At 40.4% G+C, this 21,665-nt stretch overlaps 1 protein-coding gene across 1 annotated transcript in view; it reads right to left on the bottom strand.

The window, feature by feature from the left end:
• Positions 1-21,665, bottom strand: part of IL1RAPL2 (interleukin 1 receptor accessory protein like 2) — a 399,383-nt gene that overhangs the window by 138,346 nt on the left and 239,372 nt on the right. The window lies entirely within an intron of this gene.

The following is a 21,665-nucleotide window of genomic DNA, read 5'->3' as shown; positions in this document are numbered from 1 at the left end:
CTTAGATGCTCTTCAACCCCACAGACGAGACATGTTACTGACTGAACTGAGGAAACACACATTGTTCAAATTTATATATTTTAACTTGAAGTGTAAGACTAATAGGAATTACCTCACTGCCTTTGTTTTAGAATGACAGAATAGGTGGAACATTGAAGAAATGTAATATCCAGGAATAGCTGCCCTGTTAGCTGTGATAGTGTGCAACTTTATGCCAATTTATAAAGTGACTGTTCCAACGGTTGGTGTAAATATAATATTACAAACCAGCATAAGACTAAAAATATCCAGAAGGTGTCATTCTGCTGTCTCCAACCATCTCTCACAGACACAGGACAAAACTGAGAATGAAAAACCTCACAATTGCAGAAGTGCCTTCCATAAGTGTTGCCTCCCCTAGTGAAACTGCAACTAAATAAATAAACCCCTCTTTAAATATGTTTGACGTGAATTCTAAGAGACTATCCTGCATACTACTGTTAAACAATAACTTCCAAAAGATGATTAATGTGTTATCCAGCCAAACGCGGACTCATAATCCTTTTGGTTTCGTTTTGAAGGTTCATACAGAGCCCATCTATTTCCATCAACTTTTTAATATATCATGATTGTCTGCAGGAGAACTGAAGCTGTAAATTTCATAAAATGGTTTCACAGAGTCTGGAATCAAGACATTAATGTAACAGACAATGTTTTTGATTTTCTGCAATACTTTGGGTACAGGGTCTTTCGTACATTTTGAAAGTTAATATTTCAAAATGTCATTTGCTTGCCTGAGGACAGCATGGAGAATGACATTATTAACTCTCAAACAAACTGTGCATTTGGATATTATTCCTGTTAGTAAAATTTTTACAATAAAAAGGTACATTAATCTGCAACTTTTTCAAAAGATCCCACTGTAAACAACTAATGGGATGTTCAAATTTCTAAGAATAAGTTACATTAAAATCAATAGTACAAATGTTGGTCACAATTCTGACTGCCAAATAACTGGGCAACTCAGTACACTGAGTGTTATGAAGAATCAAATGAGACTGATGTGATCACAGATTGCACGTGTACACACACCCTGCCAAATCTTCATCTATGGTGGAGTTCTCATGCTTCAGGGATCTTTAGTGCTTTAAAGGGTCTCAGGAGTAGAACTAATGACAGAGAAATAAAAGCAGCTAGATATATTATCATTGCTACATTTTACTGAGAGCCAACAAATCTCTTTGACAGAAAATGGCAAGGTACCCATAGAGACCATCTTTACCACTCCCCAATCCAAGGGAGGATCAGCTCCACCTTCAACAATCCTCTACTACCACTGCTTTCCTGACAAGTGTTGATCCAACCTTTTCTTCAATATTACAGTAAGATATTCAAGGTGACATGGAGTCACTGTCTGAAATATGCTTTGGAAGCCCATTCTTTAATACTTCATAGATTTTATACAAGTAAAGTTCAAGTACTTTCAAACTGAGCTCAGGTATTTAGCCCAAACTAAAGTACTCCAAGTGAGCTAACGCAAGTAAACGTGCTCTGAATCAGATAGTACACATATTGTTAATCAAAACCAAGAAATCCTTAGATCAGCATTGATTCTCCCATAACAAGAACAAAGTCAGAATGGATACACATTGCCTTCTTCCCTTATCTTCCAACTTTACCCCTCGCAATGTATCTTGGTGTGTGGTTTGTCTTACTTGCAATCAAACACACCGTTGTCTTATCTTCAACTTGGCATCCAGTGTAACCACCAGGCCCTTTCCAGCAGGCCTCCGTGCAGGAGTAAATTGCAATCTCTGAGATTGTTCACACAAGGCTAAGCACTTTCAGCTCCCACTGGCACTCAACTACCTAAGTTTTTAGTGAGATGAGGTTATTGGATTCCTGTAAGTTTGGGTTCACTGCATGTCAAGTGTTCCCTACCTTCCCTTAGGCATCTCACTGAAATGTCTTAATACTCTGAAATCTGTTTTCCCCTTCGCGTGCCACTAACGAACAACTGGGAATGGGAGGTTCCCAGTTAAGTGCCTTTCTTCATTAGAAATGCTCAAGAAAGGGCTTTAACTGTATTTTTCCAGCCACTTAGCCATGATGGGAAATAGCTGAAACTTTTCCAATTATTGAACTTCTAAAAACTTATCTGAGGGATGGGAACTTGTAGCTACCTCATATTCAGTGATTAAGTACAATAGCTGGGTCAAATTACAATGGCAAAAGAGAAAGTAGGCTTGAGGCTTTCAAATCTCTGTTCTGTGGTCTTATGCCCAAGGCATATTTTTCAGGTCTATTAAAAGAAATCCCCTAAAGTATTTCTTGGAGGGCTGCATCCTTATCTTATTCATGACAGTCTTCAGTTCAGGATTCATCATTTTTTAAACGACAGGTGCTAATGTATTCTTTTATAATCTTTTTTTATTATTATTTTACAAGACTGTGACTTTGTCCTGCACTATGCTTAATTCTTTAGTTTCACTGTAAAAATGTTCTTAACTTGTTAGATAGGCAATCATTAAGATGAGGAGTCTTCCTTTGACAGGAATTGTCCCTTGATGACACCTTTGCTTCAAATGTTAGACCATAATGTTCATTTTATGCACATACTTCCATGTCCAGAACAGAACAGAGACTCAGAAGGGATACAGTGGAACAGCTGTCTGCCCATTCTGCAAGTTCATCTGCTAATTAGCAGTCACTCCTGGATTAAGAGGATCTTTCGGTGACATTTTCTGTTAAACACTGCAGAAAGTTACGCTCATGCAGCAAGAACCAGCAAAGAACAACATGCAGGGAATGGAGGCAGTACCCTATTCCAACCACTGCTCGGTTTGACTCCACAGCATTTTCCATGTTCCAGCGAAGCTGCTCAGTGCCAGAGGTTTATCTCACTTTGAAAACCAGGTTACCAAAGGCATGTCACAGAAAGCTTCAAAGGAGAGCTTAAAAAGCACAGGTAACGTATACATTTCTCCAAGATACTGGCTACCCCACACTGATTTCCTCCCCTTTTTTTTCTTTTTTAATTTTATTTGAAATTCTGTGCTGCAGCAGCGACAGCACTCACTAGAGCACATGCGATTGAAATATTCAGCACTGGAAAGGCTCAGTATGCCCACACTGGGTTGTATCTTCATTCAATTAGGGACTTCTGACTTGTAGCACAGAAATAATCTTTGAAAAATTGCCACAAATTGTCCTATTAATACAAAATTCAAGACCAAAATATTCCTAACTTATTTATCACTAGGGCTGGAGAGTCTGCTGGGCCTAAGCAGCTTATCTCACTAGATTGTAATGGGAGCTATGCTGATTTTCACCAGCATGGTATAAGATAATGAACTAAATACAACTATTCAGTTGAAAGTAGGAAGAATACATGCATCTGCGTACATGCAAGCATTTGTGAGATTGTATCTTGCCACTCTGATTTATGAGTTCTTTTGCACTAATGGGAATAAATGCATTATTCTGACTACTGAGGATAAAGCTCATAACTCACATTCAGTTTATGTCTTAAAAAATACTTCATTGTCAAAATACCTTATGCACTATTTAAATCTGCATCACTCTGCATGCAGCATCTCAAAAGCAAAAAAGTTTTGATATGTACTGTGATCCTTCAGTAATTCAAATACCGAAACTATTTTAGACTTTGATACATATCCTTGAGAAATAAGACAGCATTATCTTGCAGATGAGTTCCGACCACCACACAGTAAAACAGAATGCCCAGAGGTTATAAGCATTTGGTTTCTTGTATTACTATTTTTTAGAATCAGTTTGTTGTGAAATTATATTGCTTGAAAGAAATGGTAAGACTTACCAACTGTGATGTAAAGCTCCATGGCCAGACCATGGTTCAAACAGTATATTAGATAGATTAGAGACAGAAAGGTAAGCTGAAAGACTGACAAATTAGTACAAACCAGGTTATGTACTGTGCGGTAAAAGAACGTAATTTTATGATTAAAGTTAGGATGGATTTTGTATCACAAGCCTCTACAGATTTGTACACAATATGATCAATTTCAGCTGCAGGTACAGTGGATGCCTTTAAAAATGCTTTGCCGTTATGAACTAATTGCAAAGCTGTAGCACAGCCCATATCGCTGCCGACACACTTGTCTGTGGAGATGTGTCAGCATCTGACTGGTACGTGTCCTCCCTCATGCGGGTACACACACTGGATAAACGAGTAGAGTTCAGCATGGCATGGGAATACTGGAGCAACTGTGCTGAGGCAAGCACACCCCATGGATACCAAGCATGATTCCTACATGCCCGTCTTTGAATTTCAATATTTACTTAGATAAATCCTACCGTTTAGAGAACAAGCAGCTAGTGGCCAATATGCAGAACTGAAGCTGCAGCCCCTTGAAGGTATAAGTCCCATAGGATTTTAGCTAGAGAGAGATCTGACCTTTCTGCAAAATTAAAAAGTCCAGCTATGTAACTTAATACAGCTAACCTGATCCAGGATGCCCCTCCACCATTTCAAAGCAAACTTCAAAATAAATGTGATTCTGGGCAGAGTCACAATAATAATAATTTTTCTATGGGTGTTATTTGAACAGGAGAAATTTTCTTATAGTTTTATAAATTTGATGTACTGCTGGACAATAAAAAGCAAATCATAAACTATATATTTGGGGGGCCATCTCTAGGCTCCATCCATAATGTAAGGAAGTAGAAAACAAGCAGTAAGCTAGCTAAACTACTTCAAAATTTATCATTGGGACTAAAATAATTGACTTGCTTTACTGCTCTGCAACATGTAATTAATGGTATGCAAAACTTTACAGTACTTGAGAGGAACATATAACCCAAGGATTTCTTAACCAAGTACAGCTCAAACTGACACCTCTCTCTTTTACTTTTTTCATGCTTTTTGCCCCACTTCTCTTTCATGAAGCAAACCACCCCTAATGTGTAAGACTACCCATACTATGCTCTCTCTGATTCTTCTTGGGAAAAGAAACATGTTAAATCAAAGCTCTCACAAAGATATGAGTATCTCCCAGACCAGGATACCCATATCAAGAATATCCCCAACCCTTCTGCAAAGCAGTAATCTACATAATTATAAGGAGTCCTACTGAAATGAATGCATTATGGCAAGGTGGAACACTGCAAGAGGCTGTGCCTGGCTCTGTCAGGGAGAGGCACACAGGGAAATCCTGTGCTTCCACATAACGCTGCTGACCGTGACACAGCAGCAGGGACATTAGGCATCTCACTGAGCCCTGCATGTTATCAAAACAAATAGATACAAGTATTCAGGCTACAAATACACTAAAAACTAAGTTAGATGTTACACACATGTTCTCCCCCTCTGCTTGTTCCTGTTGCTTGGTTTAATAAGCATACAATGATAGCTGCCCTTCTCTGTATGAACAAACTAGGACAGCAAAGCTGTGCAGCAGAGGTGCCCGCTCTGGCCTGAGACGATTCTCCACTAGCACTGGCCGAAAAACTCAGACTCAACTTCTCTACAGTTCAGTTCATCACTATATTCTGAAGTGTGTCTATATTCCCATTTTACAGAAAAGAAAGGAGCACTACCCAGGTCAATGCATTGGAGCTGTAGCAGAGTGGGGTGGGAACACAGGTCTCAAAATACTTGGTCTCTTAAGGTTTTGTTTGTTTTGATATGGATTAATGCTGTAAAGCGTATCTTTTGCCTCCCAGGAAAAGCACTGTGTCATACCAGAAAGTCAAGCAAAAGGCTTGGTTTGGGTTTAGCCTGATCTCCTGGGGTATGTCCCAGAGCTAAGCAAGCACACAGAGGGGGTTTACTCCTTCCAGTTCCCACATGTTCTCCCTCCTGAGCCAGGAGCAGCACCTGAGGTAAGCTGTGAGTGATACCACAACATGGCATCTTGGTCATCACCAGTGGGACCAGGTACAGAGCAATGACTTGGGTTTTTGATGAAATACAGGAGCATCCCCACTGATTTAAATTAGTGCTACAACCTTACATCCCATTTCCTATTGCCGGTTCTCCAGAAAACATTTCAGGTGTTAATGCTCTCCAAAGACCTTATAATACCCAATCCTATGACACAGCAAAACCCACAACAGAATAAAGACAAGTGTAAAAAGCAATAAAAGTACTTCCTGCCATTTAAAGAAGACAATTTTCTCAACAAAATAGCTCTCTAGCAACAAAGTAATGAAATCACAGAATGTAATATGGAGAGAAATATCTCGGAAAAGTAAGCTATGTTCAAACTAGTAACACAACTACAGGACAAAAAAGAAGTCTTGGGAACAGCAGCTGGAAGAACCAAGAACTGTAGTAAACACATACAAAACCACATAAAATATTAAAGTATCATCACTTATACTGACACAATTTCACGCTAAGAATTCCTTAGCAGCCAATTATTTATCATCAGAAATACAGCTCGCTTCTTGTGCTACAAATCTCAATTGACTCTAATAAGGAACTAATTAACAAAGATTAGCACCCTTTTTGTGTAACGAGCCACAAAGCCAATCAAGACAAGATGATAACAAGATGCAATCAAGAGGTATTAAAGGCAAGAAAATAGTGCCTAAGACTAGGGTGAAATATTCTGCAAGAAAAGAAATATCCAGCCATAAAGGAGTCTTCTTCCCATTTAATTGGTTGCTTTACATTTTTAAATATTCAAAGTGTTGAAAAGAGGGCAAGGTTTGCTCTGATAAGTGAGAGCTGGTTTGAGTTAGTGAGATTTCTGGACTCTAGTAAAATCTTTGTCCTGTTGTCATCCAACACCAGTAAGGGACTTGCTAATTCATTTGCCAGGGGACATAATACACCCACCCTGCACTATCATACACACAAGCTAGAGGGCATATACAGTGGGCTCCTGTATCAGTTCCCAGGGCTACACTGCAATGCACAGCAGAAGGCATTCGTCTCTTTCCATACATCTCTGACCTGGGTGGGGAGCAGTCAGTTCAGCCACGCAGAGCGCCCAAAGATGCACCCAACCCAGAGCAGGGGTGGCACGAAGCAATTCCGCTTCCACTGCTGAGAGTGGATAATGAAACACTGCAATGGGAAGATGCTCATGATGTTAAGCACCTGTGACAACAGCATTAAATGGAATGATCCTCAGACCTTGAAACTATTTAGGCTATGACACCAAGGGATACCCTAAGGGCTGATGTATGTTCAGTGTGCAAGCTGAGACTGAGAGTTTGGGTCAAACTTAATTCATGTCCATTTTCCATTCTTTACAATTGCAATGATTTAGGGATAATCAGAAAACAGCAATTCAATCTGGCAGGAAAGTAGGAGGAAACAGTTTCTTTCCAAAACTGCTTCTAATCTATAAGCAAATCCTGATCTTTCTTTCCCAAAACACTGAATAAACATCAGAATAGAAGACACCAGAATAGGAGCAGCAGTAGTCTGGTAGAAAGGGCAAATAGGTAACTGGAGATGAGAACTCCAGTCTCCCAGAGGTGACTGCATGAACAATCAGCCTCCTGGCTGTTCCTGTAATGTGCTCACTTTTGCCAATACTCTAGCATTTCCACCAACATCTAGGCATTTCCATGGGCAGATCCATATTGACGAGACAGCATTTCACAAACAAACAAACAAAAAGTTTTATTTAAAAGATATTGATCGATTTTCTTGTCAATTAAATATGTATTTTTTAAAAATTAACTCTGTCTTTTAATCACATGTAATTGTATGAGGCTGGGTTAAAACATAGCTGCTAATGTTAGGAGCTAAAACAATCCCAATTGTAAAGAGTTCTTGAGTAATACCTAACGGTTCTATAAAAAGCTACATTTCGATTTTATTATAAATTCCTGTTAAAATGTAGATACAATAAAAAATGAGATACTTTCATACCTTGTCTGTATGAAAATCTAAATCACCACAAAAGAATTCACATTTGAATCTGAAAGTCATTTTATCACTTCTAAATGGAAATAAGATGGGAGTTAAAAGGTACTGAATTCACTTAAAGGTGTGTGATCAGATCTGCTTTCAATAGAACATCTCAATCCTTCAAGTATTTGCCCTGTAATAGCATTAACATTCAATTCACAGGACATACTTTATCAGCTTCCTTTGTTTCACCGAAGAGATGTTTCACATTTCCATTCCCCTATCGAAACCTGAATGCAGTAACAGCCCGGCTTCTGTAATGAATTCTACAGCAATCCACTTGCTAAACCTGCTTTAAGACCCAAGTGTGGGAAAGATACGTCAGATCTGAGATAAACCATACCGATTGCTAGAAAAATGCAATGATCACTGACTGCTGCTGTACCCTCCTCCTTGCCCCACTGGATCTTGGTGGGGCAGGAACTGGAAGCGTGGAAGGCAACCCTGCTGCCATTTGCTAGGAAAGTGCAAAACCACTGCTGGTGTAATATTTACTGGGGGTATTTCTAAGACAGATCAATTATCTGATTCCATGGGATAGCAGAACTGTTCCCAATCCTGTTCATGGCTAGAACCGAGGGGGTGCGTAGCAGCGCTTTGTGCTGATGCTGCACGTACCAAAGATGAAATAGCGCTGGAAGGATCAGGCCAGCGACTGACCCGCATGCAGGAGGAGTGCAGGGTGCCCACGCATGACAAGGTTGCGCACTGGCTATGCACATCCTGCAGGTCTTCACACCCGCTGGCTAGAAAGAATTGCCCCAGTCTCTGTGTGCCATCCGTGCTGTCTGCTCAGGAGCCACCCGCTCTGGCCTCTTGTGCCCTGCCACTGATGTGACTTGCACTCTTGCCAGGCAAACACGGCCCCTCACCTGCTTTGTGGAACCTCCCACTCAACCTTTAAAGTTAAAAAAAGGGTTTCCTAGAGAAAGAAGCAGCTGTGGATTTTATCATAGGCCTGTCTCAAAATGAATAAATTACACACTATAATTTCATAATTATGCATACACCAAATTGCATAATGAGAGATTACTTCAGTAGTTCTATAACTACAGAGATAGCCAACGGTCAATGCAAGGTAATTAACAGGATATAAAGCACCTGATGGGACCATACTGCAAATGGGAACACAGGGCCACTTACAGTCTAGAACACCTGTAGACCAGAATGAGAGCACAGCAGCCTTTCCTGGCATGCCACTGCATTTTACACCTGGGTTCAAAAGCCTCTATTCCTTATGGCAAATAATGAAGTATTCTGTCTGAGTAAAGTTAGGTAGGTGCCAGAACATGTGTAGGCTGACAGCTTGTATCTGTGGAAATAGTTCCACTGTGGATGACCGATTCTGAGCCTGCAATATTTAGTCATCACGTTTTTGCACGCCTATGTGTATGTGTCTGTCTGTACACGTACATGAAGCTTCCCCTCTAACTAAATACTGGGGATGTGAAGAAATTATGTATCTATCCTCCTCGCTCATGCTATTGCAGAGAACATCTGGGGAAACAGAGAAAGCAAAACAAAATCCAGAATTGTGAAAAATGCCTGGAAAAAAAAATGGGTGGATGATAGTGGGTGAAAGCACTCATAAAGGCAATGAAGAAAACATCCCTCCTCTTTGCCTTGCCTCCCCATGTCTGAGGCTGTGTGAAGTGCTCCCTGCCCGAGATTTTATCATGCATTTTCACTTCAGAGCTAGAAGTAGACTTGCTGGGATTTGCAGGCAAGCTGGCCTTCTCCAGCTACTGCCAAAACCTGCTGCTGCTCCTAATTCCATATTTCTCCTGTTTGTCATCCCTCTCCCAGGCGCAGGAAAGCTCTGTGACAGCTCTAGGCAGACAAAGCTGCTGCCACAATAAGGCAGGATCATCTGAGGGTAAGAAGATTTCTGGCACTATAAACGAGCAGCGGCTCTGGTGAGCTGCTCCAGCCACCAACACCCAGATCTCCAGGCCTGGCCTCCCTGGTCTGTTTGACTAGACCAGCCTGTGTTACAAAGGAAGAAGAGGCTTCCATGTCTCATTGTCAGGAAAATCAGGTTTAGAATTTAGTCCTGCATGCACCTGTGATACTGTACCTTGCAAGCAGACAGAAAGCATTGCCTCTGTGCACACAACTAGAAGACAAGCACACCCCAAAACCCAGCACATGGCACTGCAGAGAATAACAACTTTTGTACTCTATGGACAGGCTGTTAGGACCGACAGGGAGTCTCTGGTTGAGCTACACGGTGAAGAACAAAAAAAATCTCGCAGTAGTCAGAGAAGTGCTGATGGAGAAGTGCAAGATGGCAGGACCAGACTGCTGCCACTTCCAGCACTGAGAAAAGAGCAGTGAGAAAAAGAATTTTCTTCACTAAAGACAGAAAAATAGCTTAATATAAAATCTAAAGGGCCAGAGGCAAATTTCATATTTCTTGCAGGTTGGGGAGGTAAGTACACTCTGCCTGGACAATAGCAAATAACAGTGAGTAAACAGTAGATATTACTTGGGAATGTCTCACCAAATGCAATAGCAGTTTCATCAGAAGCAGAGAAAAAAACCTGGTCTTCCTTGAGTGCTTCATTGAGTCCCTGCAAGCTTTGGCCTCTCAACTGCATCAAAGCAAGGAGAAACCTTTAATTTCACAGATCACCTTTAAGAAAATTATTCTCAATTCCTGTAAATTAAATTAATACAAAAGTAACCCTAGGGGCAGGGGGACTCTGCAGAGATTTGGGATGGCTCTCTTTCATTTTGTGCAATCAAGATTAACGTCAGATGTTCCCAAAACCAAGATGAAGACAGAGGCCAGCTACAATGTGTGTCTCCAAGCCCTCTACAGTTCATTCCTGACAATTGGGTTAAGTCCATTTTCCACACAGTCCAATTTTCTTGCATTTTCTTATAAACGGCATTTTTAAACACAGTTTTAAACACACTCTTAATCTGCAATCTGAGGCAAGCAGGCACAAATGAGGCTTTGACACTGTCTCTGCCACTGAAAAGATGATAATCCAAATGTCTGAAAATCTACTAATATAAAGCAGTTCTTGGAAAAAGGGCAATTTCTCCTAGCAGCTACATTCCTGATATCTTTTCTATTATTTGAACCAGACTTCTTCTTGAAGTTAGCAAGAAATAATTGCAAAAACAGATAAAGGGAAAACCAATACATTCCCCTCCTGTACACTGCTGACCAGGGGGTTTTAGTAGCTAGAGCATATGTAATCTCTGAGCAAATTTAGAGGAGTGGCAAGCTCTACACCAACTAAAGAATGAGCTCAACAGAAGCACAGTAGCCTTCATAGTTCTTCAGTGTTTCTAGCAACAATAAGAGCAAAATAACCCCCATACCCCCTCCTCCAACCCTCAAAGTACCAGTCTCTATGTGTCTGCTGGGTAATGGATACACAAGCAGTAGGCACCATGGTACATAAAGAACAAACCATGCCAGACAAACTGATTGCTCTTTGGCAGAATTACAACAGTAAAGGCAGGCAGCAACACAGGTGATAAATTCAGATGTTAGCAAAGTACCTGATATTGCACCTTAAAAATTAATTATGCAAAGGTATAGAAACATCCCAAGAAATGCATGCTGGCATGTAAGCTGAAATCCAGCTGCTAAATTGGACATAAAAGGGGAGTTACAAACTCTGCCCCCTGCCAGAACAAAGAACAGCCCCTTACAGGACAGTGCATGGAGTGGGGCATACAGTATCAGGGAAGCAGGGCTCCTCCAAGGAGAAAAGTAGGGTTGTTTCTCTATCGGTTTTGTACTTCCTATGTCTGTAAGTAATTTTAAAACCGACAGCGCAGTCTGTCAGAGAATTGTCTGCAACCCAGTTGCTCAGGGAGGGCTTTCAAGGAGTAAACAAAAAGGGCAGGATTCTGCAGTCATGCCCATCCATCCCTGCTGCACCATTCAGGGAAGGTGAATGAACTTCCATCAGGACGAAGGTTTGTCCAGTGAAACTGCCAGAGGAAGGAGCTCCCTGAGCTAAAGCCCCAAAATACAGCATGGCTGTGTCCTGAGCAAAACATACTCCTTACTCAGGAAGCTATTATGCCTTGAAAAGCGTGAATGGGGACACACAAATCATTGGGATTGGATTTGCAAACTCTTACCAGGTGAGGTAAGCTCTAAAGCTTCTAAAAATGAGAAACCTGAGCCATATAAAATCTCCTCAAAAGACCTATTTTTAAAGTATTTCCTATAAATTAATATTTTAACTCAGGAACTGCTTATGTGAGAATTATTTCTTATCTCAAGGCCCTTCAGCATGTCCGAATGGACAAATCCCTTTTGTCAGCTGAGCTCCATTACTCTCTTCTGAATGAACGCCTCTGGGATGGATATAATAGATATAATTTTTAACAGCATAGCTAGTCTGCTAATAAAATGATGCCAGACACTGTCTGCACAGAGGTTTAACACCAGTAGGACTCTCCAGCAAATTTTTGCTCCTGTTGTTGTGGATAACTTCTGAGTAGGCTTGAATCATATGGTTCTCATCCAGATCTTTTTATTCCTTTGGAAGAAAATAGCTAATATGAAAATACCTGAATAGAGCTGCCTTTCTAACAAGAGTGCTGATGTCACAGACACCATGATGAATAGACTCCTTGCTGTTATTTACCAGTGTACAGCCCTGGGTTTTGTGTTACCCCCTGAGAAGCTGGTCGAGCCTGAGATCAGGTGCTTTGCAGCACAGTACACTTCATTTCTGAACCCGAAGTGACAGGCCAAAACTGGAAGGTCTGCACCAATCCTCCTCACACTCCCATGTGACTGATTTAACATCTCTGAATCCACCACCGTGTTTCTGATTTCATGAGAGACCTGAATTTGGTATGATCTGTCTTAAAAGTGTTTGGATGCAAGACAAATACTGTAACACTTCACAACAGTATATGGCCGCTATTCTCCCCCAGCTTCCATTTCTTGGGACTGGAGTGAATCTAAGCTAGTTGAACGCTGCCCTGCTGGCATTTTACCAGTTATAGAAGAGTTATTTGCTGAGGCATGGGCTTTCTTACAATCACCTCCACATTCCCAGCTAAAACGCCCTCTGAGATTACACGACGACTTACCCAAACACGTGAAAACTTTTTAGCCAAAGCCAAGTGCAGGAAGAATTAGGAGTTACAGCGCCAGTAGATAACAACTATTATTTTTATTTCTATCCTTTAACCTACAGAATATTGGAAGCATGAATTCACCAGCTATCCTATGCTCTGTGCAAACAGTATGTATGTTCAAGCTTTTGCTGGGAGTTGAAAAGGACACATTCCAAATTTAATAATTTTTTCAAAGCCATAAGTTGAATAGGGTGAACAGCAGAGCTGAAACCCTGAAGGTTTAAGTTTTGGCAGCTTCAGATCTCCATGCAGAGACAAGTATCAGCATCAGTAAGGGAGTACTGCTACTTGCAACCAGCTGTGATGTATTTTTATCATCCTGGGTCAACCACTAGTGGGGGACAAAGACTCACTCTCTACCAGCATGGATTACATCTGTTACCATGTACTGATCACAAGCACTTCAGTAACAGATGAAGGTTCATGTCCACTAAAACCAGAAGCACTTGCACCCTCAGGGAATGTTCATATTCTTTTTTTTCTTCTTTTTTTTTTTAAAGTTATTTAAAGAATATTTAGGTAGATGCAGTGAAGGCTTTGTTACTGAAACAGGCCCTTGCATAGAAACTCATATATGTTTTTCAAGCTCTGTTTTACAGCACCAAGTGTGTAAATCCTTCACAGCTTTCTGTACAGTTTGGAATCCAGACTCCCAGCAAAGTAAAAATGTAATAAAATACACAACTGCTCCTATTTCTATGTGAAAAAGCAAAGCTGGCAAGTATGTATGTTAATTATAGACTAAAAAGCTATATGACTTTCTTCAGATCAACTAGAATCTTACATAATTATTTTGAACAGATGATTATGTGTCTGCTGTTAAAGAACTCAGTAAAAGACATTATTATTTAGCAGTCAGCAAATTCACAGAAAGTTGCATGTGCTCGAAGAATACAACCAACATGGCATGGGAGCAGTGACAGACATTATGTACACATTTATATTAGATTTCCTTCTGCACTAATGCCAGAAGTCAGAATGCTTTGAATTTCAGTGACTAGTAGAAAAGTTATATATTTTGTTATTTTGTATTTCACCAAAAATATTCCTCTTTAATTAAAGGCCATTGTTTTTCAAGGGCAACAGAACTAAAAATTTTCTTCCTTTTCCATCTGAATGTGAGCTGAGTTATAGCAACCAGAAAGATTCTTGCCTGAAAGGAATTTTTATTCTGCTCAGATCATAATGGAAGTAACCTCCAAATAGTACAAATGAATGTGCAATTTTAATAAAAGTGAACAAAATATTTTCCCTGGGTTCCTTCCTTTGCAAACAGATACTGTGATTTTCCAGACTGAATTCTCCAGTACTGGTCCATATCAACACATAATGGTATCTATGATGACCTGTACTATTGCCGCCTCCTCTTCTGAATGTATTCCTTGGACAGACCTGGTGGTGTGCTTTAGAGATAACCGCACTTCCTCCTCTGAGCTCTCACAGGCACTCCTGTAAAGTAATAAACTTCTCACTCTTCCTTTCCTAGAAAGCATGGAACTGCCCCATCCTTAAACTGAGATCTACTTGTGTAAAATCTCCAAAATCTGTAAATCTGATTTGGTTTTAGGTACTCATGCTAACCAACTCTTCCTTCCTCCTTCACCTCACCCCAAATGATGTAGCATCATGCAATGCTGAGGAACACATCAGTGCTAAGGGAACCATCTCAGGTGATGGAACTCAAGATCCAAATGCCCTTTTAACCTTACTTTGCATAATTACAAATATCATTTATAGTCAGAAAATTATTTCCTTCTCTTATTAACCTTGCTATTATCTTTAGCCAGCCAGTTTCATTCATACTGCACTTAAGCTTCTCATAAACCTTGTACCTAATACTTCCCGGACAGCTCCCATACTCATAATGTGTTGTGTTTTACTTTCAATACAGAAAAAAAGACTAATCCCAGTGATCTTATTTTTACAATTGTTTTCTGAGAACCATTATCACCAGGTCTTGTATGGAATTATGCAGTGTCTTACTGCTCCCCTATTTTTTCACTTTTTAATTACTTTTTAACTTTTTAACAGAAGACTATTGATGGCAGAAAACAAGCAAAGAACTGCAGGAAGATGCATAGGAGGACTGTGGGTTACACTAGGGCATGCTCCGTATCTAATGCAACAGTCCTTTGCTCCCAAATTGTTGTCGGAGGGTACTACTGTACTAGATTGCAACTTCCATGCAGTTTGATGGCACTGCACTTGGCAAGCAGCTTTGCAAAAGTTATTTAAAAAAAAAAACAAACAAAAAAACAAAACCAAGAGATACAGTAACCCCAATGTATGCCTGTGCCAGAAGAATGAAAGAGAAGTGCATGAAGTCAGTCAGATTCTCAATCAGTCTCACTTTTAAAAACTTGAAGTTTTGAAGAAGTGAACAGGTGTTGGAAATCACAAATAAGTTACAACAGAGCTGAGCAATTATTTACTTGTGTGTACTATTTTCTTAAAATATCATCTCTTCCTTTGAATCCAAGATCACATGCCTTACAATGACAGGAAACTTTTCCAAAATCTTTAGCTGTTACATGCTTCCAGTGAAGAAAGTGTCTCAGCAGAAGGCAGAATCGAACTCATTTGATAGCCTTCAAATTCCATAGACAGTTGTGGGGCCTATTTTTCCCTTGTTCTTGCCCTTGCTGAATTAATTTCTGACAAACTGAACCCAGACTGCGTGCACATTACTAAGCAACACTTCATTCAAGCTGTGGAGATTTATTCATCAGGTATCCAAATTAGGCACACCAAGTTAAAAGGCCGAGTATGTAACTGACTTTTATTGTTCTGTTCCTGTGTTTTGTTCCTGCTTTTCTCTTGAATCAATGGAAAAGTTCTGAGATAAGCATGTTGTAGAAGTGATGGATGCCACCACTGTTAATTATTCCACCCATTACAAGACACAGTATAAATCACTTTTTGTCTGGTGACTGTCGCACCGAATTTGTAGAGCACAAAAGACACTGCAGATCTGTGATATGGCTCTGTTCTTCTCATTACATAAGAGATAAAGATATGCATACTTAATAAATACATTTATTTTAACGAGATGAAGACAGGCCTAATTCAAGTAGTAGCACTTTCTGAACAGCTTTTTTTATTATCATTATTACTTGGTACACGAGTACAAGACAAGTTTTATTTTCAACACAGCCTTCACAACAGAGCATGTTTTTTTGCCATTTATGTTTCTAGTAGCTGCAGCTAAAAATGCCATTCAGAGATGAAACTGCTGCACAAATACACTTTGTTCAATACAAGAGCCAAACATTCATTTCTATCATCAGCTCTGTAAGAAAAGCTTCCTTATTCATAAGGTATTGATTCAGCATAAGTTTCCCATATACTTTCAAGTGTTTGGGATTAGAGGGCATTAGAGAAAGGGACTGGATGTTTTACAACAACAGTGGTAGCTGCAGTGCTGTCACAGCTGGAAAAGCTGCGCCCTAATGTGTGCCAGCCTCGCATAGTCAAGCTGGAGGTGAACAGAGGCAGCCAAGGGAGACAGAAGGACCCTGCAAAGGTTTTCACATGCACCACTTCTCTGAAAATCTGTGCCTGTTCCACCAAAGTCTTATACTATGTGACTGCCCTTAAGCATTGTGCTTAAACCTCATTGACTTCAAGGAGAATAAAACACTTGTTTATGTTTTGCTAAACAGCAACAGACAATTGGTTAAGGGACAGGCAATAGCCTCAGCTTCACCTTGGTCCCACAGAAATCAATTAAGGCCCATGAGTACTCCCCTGACACATCCGAGTAAGGGACTTAAGAGTCAGATTCGAGACCAGAAAGCTCAAGCAGCTCACAAAGTGTTTCTCCAGACACGCAGCTGAACCATCAGGAAGATGAGGAGGTAGAGAATGAGGAGCTCTGAGTAAACTGATATATGTAGCATCATTTCCACAATACACAGCAAGACGTATGTGTATGGCTGCTCCTGATATCAGTGCATTCCTACCTCTATTTTAAGGTCCTCACATTTTTCTGCAGTGGTTAGAAGACAACCCAAAAATCAAGTGAATGAATTATTTTGCTGTTAAGAAACAACTGTTTCCTCCCTCCTCCTCTTTGTTTACCTTTTGAATGAACTGTTTAACATAAAATACATTTTTCATCTGTTACATTCTTCAGGGGCATTCTTAAATGCTGAGGGATTTCACGACTGACTTTAATTTCAAAACTCAAAACTTGATTTGAACTTAGTCCTGGATGAAGGCCTTTGCTGTGATATGCTTGCAAAATTATAACTATGAAAAGAAGCAGCAAAGTCATTTGAGACTAGTTTACCACATGATAATTTTCACAGCTGGAACTGCATATGTTTCACTTTAGATGGGAACAAAGCATGGCTTGAAAAGCTTGCTCTCCATGGCAAAGGAAACTTAACACCCAGCAAAAATTCACTCTGTTCCATAGAAATGGAAGCTTTTTTCTGCCTGCTCCCCTCACCTCTTACTTTTCTAACTCTTTAGCCTATGCATCCAAACAGCTCTTCTCCAGCATTGCCACGTATGTCTGCAACGGACCAAACACTCAACTGTACACTGGTGTAAGACTACTGGGTACAACACAAGTTACTTTGATTAACATTAATAGAAGCTAGACTGTTTATTTCAGATGGTTCGCTCAGCCAGTGGCACAGGGTAGTGAGTCTAGGAATGGCATACCTATCTAATTGCTATTAGATCAAAAAGACTACCCTAGATAAAAACAGCTTAATATACGTTTGCTTTTGCATCCTAGATTTTTGCTACTGATGTTAACTGTCTAGACCCCATTCATCTCAGGAAGTTGGCAAACACTTTTCTTTCAGTTTCATGCTGCAATGGATTTCTTGCAAACCATGTACTCTTAACTCACTTGGTTAATTTTCTGTCTCCCACACTTCTCACATTACGGTTTGTGATTTTGGGTTTTCTTTGGTGGGCAGACATTAGCCCTTGTTACAATAGTTACAGCTACACATACAAGTATGCATACAAGGTTGCACTTCTGTGCCCAGTCAGTGACTTACAAATCTTCCCCTTTCAGGCTGAAATTTCTCAGGCTTGATCAGAGGCCAGAGTTGATTTTGCTGTTGCCATTTCTGTTGCAAGAAAAATATCTGTTCAGATGCTCTTTTTCTCTTTTGAAGGTCAAGAACTCAAAACCAAGGTCCAATTTAGAAAAAATACTTTGAAAATATTCAAAGCCTAGCACCAGTTTCCCATGAATTTTACACCAATGTAACTATCAATTTCATTGACTTTGTTTTTCACACAAACCAGTATAAAGGACACCATAGCCAACCCCCTTGCAGATCAGGTCTCAACCTCCCACCTCTAATACAAATGACTGCCTTGTGAAAATCAAGATGAGGCTGTAAAAAGCAACTTGCACTTACATGTTTAATTTTAGCAGCTGCACAGACAACGAGCACACTGTACGTGTGTCTACACAATGCGATGGACCGCAGTACAGAGAGCCTTCAGCAAGCAGTCCCTGCATTAGAAGCGCAGAAGCGTCCAGGCAGCCGGGGCATGGGAGCTACGCCAGCCAGCCCACCACACGGTGCTGCAACGATGCGGCACCATGTCAGCACGGTGGCATCTGCCCTTTCCCTTGGGACAGTCATCGTGCCCTCTGACAGAGACAGAACAGAGCTATGTTCCTCCACTGCTTTATATTACATGCACATCTTGCCTCCAGGACAACCCTTGAAGTGATACAGCACACATGACAACAACCCCATCACTACAGCAGTGCATCTGTTATGTTGACAAATGAGCTTCATATAAGAAATTGCAGCCACATGCTTTCAAGTGACTCCATCTCCCCCCCATCCTTGCTCTGACTAAAAAGAAAACAGCATTTAATATTTCAAAAGTGCTCCTGCTATGAAAGGGTTTATGACAAACACTTTAAATAATGATTTTAAATAGTAATTGGTACACTAGGTCTTCAGATTAGAGGAGAACAATTGCTCTTGTTGTTACTTGTGTTATCTTGCAATGCCCTCTCCGGTGGCAAGGTCCTTGGCATATACAACAAGCTGCAAGCTGAATCTAAATGAACAGGAGCAACTTTTTAAACCCACCTCCATAATAAGCAACGGAGAATGAAATACAAAGGCCCTGGGTCAGTACAAAGCAGCACTGTCTCCTAGATTTTTACTGCTGATTTGTGCCAGTTGAGGCTCTGGATTGCTTTTAGGCACCTCTTTTGGCCTCCTCCTTCCACCTCTCCACCAAGTCTTTGGACCCATTTGGACTACTGATGCTGGATCACTGATTGCAGCTGCCCTTTGGAGACTCCCTCTTTCTCCCTCCATAACAATATAGCACAGCCTGGTTGTAAGTTCTGAGCTAGACACAAAAGCATGCATTAGAATGAAGGAGAACCTCAAATGCAAACATTTCAACAATCTCTGCTTGAGTTTAACTTTTATTTGGTTCAGGTTTAACGGGCATAGCTATGTCGTGGATTTGAGAATTTAAATTGCCGCTTTCCATACTGCAGATGTTTGTCATGTCAGCTTCTGGGATTTGACTACGCCTTATATTTAGCAAACATAAGAACAACAAAAAGATTTGCTCTAATTTAGGCATCTTTGCTTGAAGATAAGGATCTGCATTTTCATCTCCTTTTCTTATTTTCATAATGTAAAAGCAGCAAGCTGTTATTCACCAAGCATGCTACCAACAGTGAAAGCAGAGAAACACAAATGTCTGTGAATTAAAGCAGAACCAGAGGAGTACAAGCACACTAAGCCAAAACCAATCCTATTTAAAGGATAGAAACATGCCACGAGGCGTCCAAATATAATTGATAATATTCTTGAAATGTAGTATTTTTACCAAAATGAGCACTCATCTGTTTTCCTTCATCGCCCAGAAAATTCAAACAAAAGAACAGCTTGTAATGTTTAGAAGAAAACATATGCATTGCACAGTAACTTCTTTTTCCAACTAGCCTTTACTATCAATTTTTTAAAATGTCATGTTTTAGCAATACTTTTCTATCCTGCAGCTCAGCTCTTTTCACCCCGGATACTTCAAAAGAAATCCTAACAAGAGAGGTTGGTCTTTTTGTAATGTTAGAGGGAAAAATAAAATAAAATCATTCTCTGTCATACTGAAAACATGAGAATGATTCAGAATCAAACGATGGGGATGTCATCAAAGGTCCTGGGAGATGATGAATAGCTTCAGGAAGGAAATAGGCTTTTTTTTAATGCACAGTTTAACATTGAGAATGAATGTAAGTATCTAGCCTGGTTGCGCAGAAGGATGGAGGAGTTTGGGGGGAAGGAGAATGGGAGGAGACACAATGTAGACAGGGGGGTATACAGCAGTACACTGCAGATTGGGGGCTGAGTGTTTTCTTCCATGTTTTTCTTGAATTTTGACTGTCTGTCAAAGTAAACAGCCCCAATTATATTCAGCTGGATTGACACATACAGAGCTCAAGGCTGGGGAGAATAATATTTCAATAAGCAGTTGAGTTACTGTAGGCATGAGGACATCAAGTTTTAGTCTCCCTTCCTCCTCCCCCTGACATTTTAAAATGTCAAGCTACTGTCCACATTGCTGCCTTATTTCCCACCTAGTCTGCAAGTGAGCAAGGGAAAGTTACCTGTTTACTGCATAAAAGAAATGACAGTATCACTGGAGATTCTAAAATGAGAAACATGTGACCACAAAGTTGGAGTAATGGCACAACTATAGGTCAGGAACTATAACGTGGTCAATTTAAAACTCTTATTTGAAAGACCTAAGTTTGCACATACCACAGTCCCGGGACAAATCAATGAGGGCTCTGTGCTGAATGGGGTCTACCACACAGCACAGCAAGCTCCTAGCTCCATCGCTGGCTGCATTTCTGTCTCAGGCAGCACTTGCGCCGCAGGGAGCTTCACGTGCACACCGGGGCAAGCTGCAAGTTCCTGTCACCTTCAGCTGAAACCCACGTGTCAGCAGCAGAGCCAGTGAGGAGCACTTCATCTTAATGAACAAAGCTCTTCTCTTACGCCAAAGAAAAGCTGCTGCAGCAATGCAATATTTAAACTCTACAAAGTCCTTATTAAATGTGACAGCAACAGCTGTAGCAGCTAGAGCGCTGGCAGAACAAGGAAAAGAATTAAAGCCCTTTTGAGGGCTAGAAAAAGAAAACAGGTACCATTTTAAACATTAAAATGAGGTCTGGGCTGATGGGTAATATAGATAGTGGCAGATAGCTAGAGATCTTGGAGGTGCTAAAAGCGGTTGCTCTGACCCTCCCACAACTTAATGAAAAGGAACCATCTTTAATTCTTTCCAGTCAATATCCTCTCCATTAAACTAATACATGTAATTCCCACTCCTTATCTTCAGAGTATGATGGGTCACATTAACCTCTCCCCCACGTCATGGGCTCCAGCTGAAACAAACCTCAGTATTTGCTTATGAAATAACAATTCCAGTTGTGATGCCAGAACAGTGGATAGTGGGGAATAGAATTATTCATGTTTGGAAGGTGGAAAAAAAGCAGAAATCAGAAATAAAACTCAAAAAAGGGGCATTTTTCCCTACAGATAGAATGATACAACATGTATATTTCAGATGTGCCCAGCTTCCGTGACTGCTTTTCTGGAATGAATGCATTGATAACTATCCTTGAGGAAATAGTTGG

The sequence above is a fragment of the Buteo buteo genome, chromosome 22 (genome assembly GCF_964188355.1).
Source record: "Buteo buteo chromosome 22, bButBut1.hap1.1, whole genome shotgun sequence".
Classification (NCBI taxonomy): domain Eukaryota; kingdom Metazoa; phylum Chordata; class Aves; order Accipitriformes; family Accipitridae; genus Buteo; species Buteo buteo.
The sequence above is the reverse complement of the archived record's forward strand: the minus strand, read 5'-3'. Positions and strand labels throughout refer to the sequence as shown.